This window comes from Anas acuta, chromosome 28 (genome assembly GCF_963932015.1).
Source record: "Anas acuta chromosome 28, bAnaAcu1.1, whole genome shotgun sequence".
Lineage (NCBI taxonomy): Eukaryota > Metazoa > Chordata > Aves > Anseriformes > Anatidae > Anas > Anas acuta.
The window spans coordinates 2,837,239-2,847,383 of NC_089006.1; the positions used below are offsets into that span (position 1 = coordinate 2,837,239).

Below are 10,145 nucleotides of genomic sequence, written 5' to 3' on the forward strand. Positions count from 1 at the left end.
GTTTCGAGCTGAGAATCCAGACCCAGCACACTCCTGCACACCGACAGCAGGAACAGAAGCCGTGGCCCCACAAGCCAGAATGGAGAGCGAGAGAGACGAAGAGCCTGGCGTGAACGTGAGGCAGAGCCAGGCCCCCGAGGCTCACCGAGCGCAAACCTCAACTTGGACGGGTCCAGATATCGGCTAAAAGCAGCTCTGGGGCAGATTTTTAAGCGCCCACCTCGTTGCAGGGCACAGGGCAGGGACCCGCCGAGGACCGCGCGCGTTCCCGAGGGGCTGAAACAGCTCCTGAACGGGCCCCTCCATTTTGGGCTGCAGATTGCAAAACGGCGCTAATCAAAGGTTAACGAGAGCACCGAGTAAATTCGAAGAGACTTCCTGCGTGTAATTAGCATTAGCAGCGCGCCTCGTGGCTTCGTGGAGCAGGCAGAAGTGACCGCCCCACCGGTGACATCTTTGTCCAGCCAGCGCGCCCGGGTTGCGCTGCTTTTCCACGCGGGAAGCACGATCAAATCATCCCCTAAAAATAAACCCGTGACAGAGCGCACAAATCACCGTGTCACCCGCGATACCCAGCCACTATCGGCTGCGTCGTCAACCCAGAGCTGGTAATTAAAGCAGAGCTTCCACGCCACGCTCAGCGCCGGTGCTATCTGAGCTCGCCTTTATTAGATAAAATGGAACAATTTCGTTTACAAAGGGGGAAATAACTAATTAGGCTTTAATTACATGGTAGTTACCAGAGATTTATAAACTAATGAGGTGGTTGTCGGGGCCCCCCTAAGATTTATTTTTCGGGTGGTGCTCGCTCGAAGCGCGCGGGCCGAGCGCAGGGCAGCACCAAGTTCCTTCGGTGGCTTTCTCTGCCCGCAGCTCTTTCTTTTTTTTTCCCTTTTTTTCCATTTTTTAGCATCGTTTCGCCCTTTTCCGAGCTCCTCACCTCCCTCCAGACCTTTCAGCGCTGTTTTAAGGCGCGAGGAGATGGGGCAGGGATCAAGCAGCTTCCCGCAGCCGAGGGGCGGCCGGGACGCCTCGCATCCCTCCTCCCGCCCCGTCCTTCATCGCGCGGCCGCGAGGCTTCTGAGAGATCTTTATGGCCGGGATGGGGAAAGGTACGGGTCCAACATCACTGCACTATTCATTTAATTGAATTTTAGGGTCCTTTCATAAGGACCCATCCTCTGGGTGCTTCTATTTCCAGCATGAAAAGGCCTTTGACTAAATCTGCAAAAGTGCTAACAATAGCTGCTTTTGTGCCGCTCCGGCTCCGAACCCAATTCATTATCTGCAGGTGATCCACGGCTGAGAAATCTCGCCCGCTCCCCGCCGGCTCTGCCGGGTGATTAGCCCACAAGTTGCCGGCTCCTCTTCATTTACGCTTTCGCCGCGATTCTTGCAGGAGGGCCACAAAGGAGGGGTGGCGGGGGGCTGCGGCGCGACGAGCCTCGACGTTTTCCGAGGCAGCTCGTCGGGGAGGTAGGAGAGAGGTGGCCGAGCGGAGAAGGGGCACGCGGTCACCTGGAGTTAATTTACTGGGACTCGGCCTTGGGCAGGGACTGGATGAAAGCTTCCAGGGGCCTGGCAGGGCCCTGAACTCGCAGAGGGGCAGGGCGAGGGCTGGTGGCAGCCCAGAGCACCGGCGATGCCACCAGGACCCTGGCTTAGGAGGCAGGAGCAGAGGTGGAGGAGAAAAAGCTTCTGGTACAGCAACCGGAGTGAATTTTAAATTCAGTCCTGCCACAGCCACAAGTTGGGGCTGGGAATTAAGAAGGAATCGAGTCAGTGGCTCCAAACAAGGGACGAGGCCACCAACAGACTGCTCCTCGCGCTGGCTCTCCGGGCGATCAGGACGCAGCCGTGCCCGGGTGCTGCTGGCATCTGGAACTGATGCATCTGGGCACAGCCCTCCCCTCGTGGCTTTTCGGAAGGAAAACCCTGCTCCAGCAGGCTGCCAGGCCAGAGCTGCTCCACGTTGTGGCCAGGGATGTGGAAAGGCCCCGCGGGATGTCCTGCAGCAGTGGGCACGGGGCGCAATCCCCCAGCCTCGTCCCCCCCTCGCTGCTCGCTCCCCACCTGCGCTCGCCCCGGGTCGTAAATCTGCCGCCCCGGCTGCCTCTTCCCTTCCAAAACAGAGGGACCCCGGAGCAAATCCCTTCCTCGTCGTGTTCCTTGGCCGTTTTTCCTTCCCTCTCATTAACTAATAGCAACCAGATGATCGTCACCAGCACGATGCAGCTTCAGACTCGCACCGAGGACCCTGAGAAACGTTTTGGTGAAACTGGAACACAATTACATGGGGAAAGGAGTGATTTATTTATTTATTTTTTTTTAGAGACCTAAATTGCCATTCAAGATAACTTCAAAGCCTGCCAATCTCAACGCGAAGGAACTGGTTAAGTGGAAACAAGGCTCCCAGCAAGCTTACAGGGGGCAGAACAATGTTCAACAGGAAAAGAGGGCGAGCACAGCCTCAGAACCCGGAGTCACTTTGTTTTCTGTGGGCCAGGCACAACCGGCATGGCACCACCACTTCCCAGCCCAGGTTTGGGGCAGCCTCCTCTGAAATGACCGATTCTCTCCAAAACACCACACAACCAAGGTTTAAACGAGTCCTTTAACCTGCTCAGAGCTGTCCAGCTCACCGGGCCGAGCTCCCCTCGCCCTGTGGCTTGTCACATCCATGGCAATTCTGGCAGCCTGGTGGCAGCGAGGACAACACGGACGGGCTGCCCCGTAACATCTCCATCACAGTGGGACCCCGCAGGTCCCATTTCCATCCCCGCCACAGCGCGTGGGGATCCAACCACGTCCACCAGCTGACAGCCTCCAAGGGCCTGGGCATGTGGTGCCCAGAAGGACCCCAAAACCCCCCTCGGGGCTGGCCCTAAGACCCCCTCAGGGTCTTACAACAGCTTCCTGACCGCTGCTTGTTCTGATTTACCCAACCACTCGCTCCAATTTACCCAACCCTGATGGAAGCGCGCTGCCCGAACACAGACAAACATTTGGGAACAGTTGGGCCACAGAAATGAGTTCAGGGCCCCATCTTCTGCCAAAGCCACAAGCAGGGCTGGGGGCACAGGGGTCCCCGTGGCACACGGTGCTGCCACCGAGCCGGGGCCACCCCGAGCGCTGCCGCACGGCCGCCGGTTTGGTGGAGCTGTGGCAGGGAGCACAAGAAGAAGCCACTGAAGGGCCAGAGGAGAATCACACTGCGCTGGTAGGTATTTAAAGCTGTCGAGTCTCCAAGATTAAATTAGAATCAGGGAACTTTAATAACGAGCAAGTTGAGGAGTGATTCATAGAAGGGGAAAGTGCGTTAGGTTTGGCCGCGTGCAGCAGCAAGGGACCAGTCCCAAGCAACCATTTTGAAACTCTCCAAAAGTCTGCATCTGCCGGATTGATTTCCTTTCACTCAAAAGTTCCTTTCTAAAACCAGCGATCTAGAGAGCCTCGTCTCCCTGCTGCTTACAGAGGTGAGCGAGGCCGTGCTCAGGCGCGTTTTGGGTGCCCCTGGCTGCGCCCTGCACCGCCACCAGCCTGGGAAGCGCAGCAGGAGCCACGGAGCAGCCCCGCAGCCAGGACAGAGGGAGAAGGATCCACGTTTAGCCAAAACTTCAACACCTGGACCCAGAACCCCCCTCTGGCTAAGCAGCAGGTCCCGCTGCTGAAAGGGAAGGCGGCTCTCCCACCAAATATTGGAGATCTCTGCCGAAAGCACTGGATTGCCAGGACGTGAGGCACGGAGGCACCGCTGGTGTCCATCGCTGTCAGCCTTCGCCGTTTGTTTCTGGATATCCGCGTGCAGCTCCCAACAACGGCCCCAGAACACGAAGCAGAAGTAGAGAAGATCCATTTGGCAGTGGCAAAGCGTTTAAATGAAAAGCCGGGATGATAAAACCCCCCCAAACACTGCGATTGGCAGCACGTACGGGGCCTTCGAGGTGATGTCCCGTCTCCTCCCTGCCTCGCCTGCTCTCAGCAGCACGGAGTTTCAGTTCTTTTGTCTTTCCAGAGACTAAGTCAATTTTATTCTACTCAAACAGCGACTCCGCTGCAGTCAAAAGGAGAAATGAAGACCCACTGCAGTGAAACAAGTTTTATAATTCATTAGAGTGAATTATCTTTCCTCTCGTACAAACTGCGTTAGGCGGCTGGGAGAAGAAAAAAAAAAAGAGGAGCCGCGCAAACTGTTAAAGCCAGAACTTGTCAGCAGCGAGGATCTCGTCTGCGGGAGGATCTCAGGTTATCCATCTCACTTCACGTCTCCCGAACCCGAGACGCGATGGCAGGGGAGAGTGGAGCAAGATCTCACGTTGGCTCTGCACGCAGGATGGTAACGAGCGGGAGGAGGACGGGGAGCGGGAGCTGGCTCGAGCTCCGAAGCGCTCCACCAGGCCCGACAGTTTGGGGGAAAAAGCGTCAACTTTAGGCTCAGACAAGAGGCGTTTGAAGCACGGCGAGAACACGTCCTCCCTCCTCGTCGCCGAGCCGAGAGCTTGACGGAGCTCGCTCCCATCTGCTGCATGGCTCAACTGGAAGGTTCTCGGGTGAAACAGGGAGGAGAAGAGGGGCGAGGAAGAGCCTGGCGAGGAAGAGCCCGGCGAGGAAGAGCTGCCCCCTCTCCTCTGCAGCCCCATTTTGGAGGCCGGGGAAGGCGCCATGAGGAGGCAGCGCGTGCCGAGGGCTTCTTCTGTTCCCTTCCGCCGCCAATTGGCAAATATTTGGCTCCGTGCAGGTCTGGTGATAAAGATGCTATCGGGATCCCAAAGCAGAGCTTCAGCTGGAGCGCAGTGTTCCAGTGTTGTGTCTTCGTGCCCCGAGCTGCCCTGCTCTGAGATAAGCGTGGGCAGAGCCCCGCGCCGCCGGTCCGTGAGAGGGGAGACGAGCGGCACGCAGCGGGGCCTTCTCCAGAGACAGCAGCCGGGTTCTGGTCGGGTCTGCTTCCAAAAAAACGCGATTCCTGCCTTTGTTTTCCCAGATCCGCTGACGGTGAGGCCTGAGCCCAGGCTCCAATGCAAAACCCTGAAAACCGAGGGGCTGCGGGCGCTGGGGGCTCACCCCCAGCCTCACAACTTGCCCCGGGAGCCCGAGCCCGGCAGCGATGCCACCACCACCCTCGCGGGGTCCCAGGCACGGGGCAGCCCCCGGGGCAGAGCCGAGCAGGACCACGAGGAGCTGCCCCCCCCTGCCCCCGGCTGCAGGCGCTGCTCCTCTGCCGCCGGTGCCTGAGAGGCAGGAGGCAGGAGGGAGGCTCCCACGGCGCCTGCGCCAGGCACCCCACCTACGGCCCGGCGCATTTGCATATTCAGCAGCAGCAGCAGCGATGTTTGCCTTTCAAGAAAAGGCAGCAAAAACGCACGCAGGAGAAAGAGCTGCTGTGAGGACGCCAACTGCTGCCACGCAAACCCAGAGCCGCGAGGAAACGCGCGGCCGAGGGCAGCGGCTCCCCGAGCACCCCGATGCCACCGCGCCTCGCCTCTGGCCCCGCCGCTCTCAGCGCCGCCTGGACCCCTCATTCCTCCGTCTGCCAGCACAATCCTGACGGTGTCTCAAAGCCTTTCTGCCTCTCACAACTCTCCCGGCCACCCTGGCACCTCGAGGAGCCAGGCAGGGCTCAGCGCCGCCGCCGTAGCGCTCGCCAGCCTCCCACCTAGCACCGTGCCCCCCAGATGGGAAAATTGCAGCGTTCGGCCCCAAAAGACGTGCTCAAACCTAGCCACCAGCACCCAAAAGCCCCACTAAAAGCCCGTGAAGCCATCCTGGCGTGAGGAGCTTGGCACCACCTACCTGGGAACGCCGCCGCCGGACGGCTTCGATCCGGAGCAGCACAAAATGGACGGGGCCGGGCAGAGCGGGCGCGGGAGCGCGGCGAGACGCTCGCTGCGCCGAGGCTGCGTGGAAAAAAGCCCCCGAGGCTCTTTATAGACTCCTCTGCGCCGTTCTTAGGTCTAATTTTAGAGAGGAGGCTTGGAAGCTCCTCTCCTCACACCCTCACATTTGTGTGGCACTCGAATTCCAACACGGATGCGAGTCTTCAGAAGGATTTCGGGCATATTCTGGATACCGCTATCGCCAGTAACCCGATCACGTTCCGCGGCCAAGGACTGCAGTTGCCAAACTAATCGGGACCCGAAGTTTGCCATTATCTCCCATTTTTCAGCACCATCTCCTAGGTAAACCCGGCTAGAAACGAGGTGCCCCAATTGCAGGAAAACCAAGGAGGCCGGGGAGGGAGGGAGCCCGGCAGCAGCCCCCACGCGCCTTTCCCACGGACGGGGGAGCTTCCAAGGGCTCCGCGTGCAGCAAATCAACCAAAAACTAAAAAGCACCTTGCAAACCTCACAGCATCAAGAAGAGCAGCCCGAGATAACGGCTGGCTCCAATTTGAGAGCACAGGACAGAAGCAGGGGGCTGGGGAGCCACAACAAGGCAGCCCCCAGGTCTCGGGGCAGCGTTATCGGCGCGCGGGGCCGAGCTCTGCTGGGAGAGGCAGCTCCTGGCCGTGCGCCTCTGCACAGAGCTCGCTGCCCCCGTCCCGTGGGTCACAGCAGGGAAAAACGAGCATCCAGCCCCAAACTGCTCCTTTTTTCCTAGGGACACGAGATCCCGAGGCCATTCCTTCGGATTTCTGGCACGGGAAGGGGAGATGGAAGGGCCGAGGGATCCTCTGAGCACGAGGATCTCTGCCAGCCCCGAGCCGTTTGCTGCGCCCCGTTAAGCAGGACAAGGCCCCTCTCTTTGAGCCCAGCGAGATTTTGGGTTTTCCTTTCAGCTCGAGGTCCACAAAGGAAGAGAAAAACGGCGCTGCCAGCCCCGCTACGCCGCGCACAGCCCCAGCACCCAGGAGCACCCAGGAGCTCAGCGCGCTCCCCGTCAGCTCCCAGCCCTGAAGGTAAATCGGGACGGCTCCGTGCCCCAAAACCTCTCACCTCCTGCGTGCTGCTCGCGGCCAAACCCGGGCTCTTCTCCTCCCCATTCCCTGCACAGAGCGAGGCTGAGGAGCAGCCGAGGGGCACCGCTGCGTTGGGGGCAGCGTCCGGGGAAACGCCGCAGCTCCGGGGCCGCGTTCTGGAACCCTGATGTCACCGAGGGGCTGAGCATGACCCCGAGGGGCTCAGCACCCACTTAAAACCCCAGCCATGGGGTAATGCCCCCCAACGACCCGCTCCAACTCCACCTCCACCAGTAAGGACGAGGCCGAAGGAGCCGCTCCCCACCTTGGTGGCCCGCCGGGATGCTGAGCAGCGCAGCTCCCCGCTGTTCTTACTGCTTCTTGTTTTCTTTCCAAGCAAAATTCCTTGAAAAAGACCCCAAAAAAAGCCCCCGAGGCTGCTCCCTGCTGTCGCCCATCACCTGCGGGGCTGAGGCAGCACCCCACCTTCGTTAGCTCTGTTCCCTTAATGACTCGTTTGCTAAGGCCCAGCCCGGTGCCCCCTGCCCCTGAGAGCCTTCACCAGGTTTTGGGTGAGCCAAATCACCTCAATTCCCCCAATCAGCCCCAAAAAGCGGCCCCGAGCCTACCCCTAAGAGAGGAGGGGAGGATCGAGGAGCCGTTGCCCCACTGCTCGCCGCGTTGCACCCAGCTGATGCAAACCAAGCTCCGGAGCGGCGAGAAACGCCTCGAGCCCACGTGCTAAGCCAAAAAAAAAAACCCTACAAACCAACGGGGCCGCCAGAGGAAACCCCGGAGCCCCGGGCACAGCCCCACGAGCCCCGGGCTCGTTCAGGGCTCGCCGGCAGCCCCCGAGGAGCCGCGGGCTGGGGGAAGCGAAGGGATCCTCAAATTGCAGCCGCGCGCCGCCAGAAAACTTTCAGCTCCATCTTCCAGCGGCCGGTCCAACGCCGGGAGGCTGCAGCAGCATGTGGCACCGCCTGATAGGTTGAATTTTTCGGCGAGCGAGAGGTGGATAGCTTTACGCCGGGATTAGATTTATAGCCAATCTTTTTTTTTTTCTTTTTTTTTTTCCTTTTTAAAAAAAAAAAAAAAACAGCAGCAGAAACATTTCGCCGCCGCGCCTCAGCCCCGGCAGGTTCGGTGCCCCTCAGCCCCTTTTGCAGACAAAAAAAAAGTCTCTCCCCGGATACAGCCGGGTGTAAAAAAAAAAAAAAAAAAAAAAAAATGGGGATTTTTTCCCCCCCCCCCCCGGTTCTCGTTATTGCCACCACGTTGCAGGAAGCCGAGAGCAGCTCTCACCAGCGAGCGGGGTGTGGGATGTGACACGCCGGGACGCAGCCCCCCCGCCCCCCCCCCGTTGGACATTTTGGGGTCGGAGAAGGGCTGGCAGCCTGGAGAAATGCTAATTAATAGGAAAAAGCAGGAAAAAGAGCCTCATTCCATCAGCTTTCCTCGAACACGAAGGCAGCAGCCAGGAGCACACCTCGTTTCCAGCCCTGCACATCCCAGCGGCTCCTCGCCACCCCCTCGGGGGAAACCGCTGGCAGCGGAGGCGCCTCCAGGAGCAGCCGGGGCTCTGCTCCCATCACCGAGCACCCCTCCCGGTTCCCCCCCAACCCCGTTCCCGGTTCCCCGGAGGCGGCGAGGAACCCGGCGGGAGGCTCGGAAGAGGAAGCGGGGCCCCGGCGGGCACGGGCAGAGCGCAGCCCTGCAAAGATGGATGCTCCCCGTCAGCCGCACGTCACGCTCGGTTCCGCGCCGCCTCGTGACCGGGAGAAGCGCCGAGGCTCAGCTCGCAGCGAGCCCCCCGACACCGGGCTCCCGGTGGGCGACGGTGGCTCCGGTGTAACCGGGAGGAGGAGGAGGAGGAGGAGGAGGAGGAGGAGGAAGAGAGCACGGGGGGGCCTTGAGGGGATCGGGCCCTGCGAGCAGCAGCGAGGAGCAGCCGGGCTGGGTGAAAGCTGCCCCAGAGCGAGGGACAGAGCCCAGCGGCTCCCGGGGGGAGCACGAAGGGGACCGGGAGCAGGGGGGGGGCGGCCACCGAGCCCCGGTTGGCTCCGTGCAGCCCCCGCCACCCGCACCCAGCCCCCCCCCCCCCCGCCGTGAAGCCTCCCACTCCTGCTCCCTGCAGGGACTCAGCGCCCCCCCCCCCCCCCCCCCTCCCACCCACCCCCACCCTCCCCCCTCCGGCAGCCACAAAAAAAATAAATTAAAATTAAATTAAATTAAATTAAAAAAGGAAAAGCGACCCCAAAAGCCATTTGGGGGGGGGGGGGAGAAGGGGGGGGAATCTCGGCGAGGCGGCGCAAGGGAATCAATCGGATCGCGGCCGTACCCTGCCCCCCCCCCCCCCCGTTACACCGGAGGAACCCCCCCGGTGCCCCCCCCATTCCCGGTGCTCCCCCCCCGCCCCGTGATCCCCCCCCCCCCCCCCCCCCCCTCCAGGCGCGTCCCGGAGCCGCGGGGCGAGGAAGGCCCCGGGGCTGCCCCCCCCCGGCCGCGCCCCGACGCCCACCCCGGGGCTGGCGGGGCTGGGGGCGGCTCCCGGGGCCCCCCCGCTCGGTGCGAGACCGGAGGGGGGGCAGGGAGGGTGGGGGGGGTTCCCCGGTGGCGCCCCCCCCCCCCTCCGCAAAAGAAGAACGGGGGGGGGCGGGGAGGGGGTGCGGGGACCGGGGGGAGACGGGGGGGGTTGGGGCACCCCGGGGGGGGTTGGGGCAACACCGGAGGGGGGGGGGGGGCACACCGGGGGGGGCTCCTCCCGCTGCCGCCCCCCTCCCCTCCCCTCCCCTCCCCTCCCGGTGGTACCGGGGGGCGGGTCCCGGCTCCCCCAGCCCCGCCCCAACCCCGGGCCCGGGCCCCGGTTCCCGGTGGGGAGCAGCCGCCCCCCCCCATCCCCCCCTCACCCCCCCCTCCTCCCCCTCAGGGCCGCCCCCTCCCGGTGCCCCCTCCCCCCTCCCGGTACCGGTCCCGGTGCCCCCCGCGACCCCTCCCCGGTGCCTCCCCCCGCTGCCGGTGCCCCCCCCCCGGCCTCACCTGGCGCCGCCCCGGGGCTGCGGGGCCGAGCGGGGCCGGGCCGGGCCGGGCCGGGCGGAGCAGACGCGGCGCCGCCGCCAGCAGCCGCCGCGGAGCGCAGCCGGCACCACCACAAACAATGCCGCTGATTGGGCAGCGGCCCCGCCGCGCTCGCCCCGCCTCCCGACCCCAGCGACGACGCCCATTGGAGCGACGCGATGAAAGACGGGGAGGA

General features: G+C 62.4%; 1 protein-coding gene across 2 annotated transcripts in view; it reads right to left on the reverse strand.

Moving 5' to 3' along the window:
• The window catches only part of GATAD2B (GATA zinc finger domain containing 2B), a 34,935-nt gene extending 24,847 nt beyond the window's left edge, over nucleotides 1-10,088 (reverse strand). Inside the window, exon 1 of one of the 2 annotated variants that reach the window (XM_068663275.1) lies at nucleotides 9,932-10,088. The gene's annotated coding sequence lies outside the window, so the exon portion shown is untranslated. Of the gene's footprint in view, nucleotides 1-5,790; nucleotides 5,814-9,931 lie in introns of those variants that run through there. The other variant, XM_068663276.1, reaches the window with a different exon arrangement.
• Between the last annotated feature and the right edge of the window lie 57 nt (nucleotides 10,089-10,145).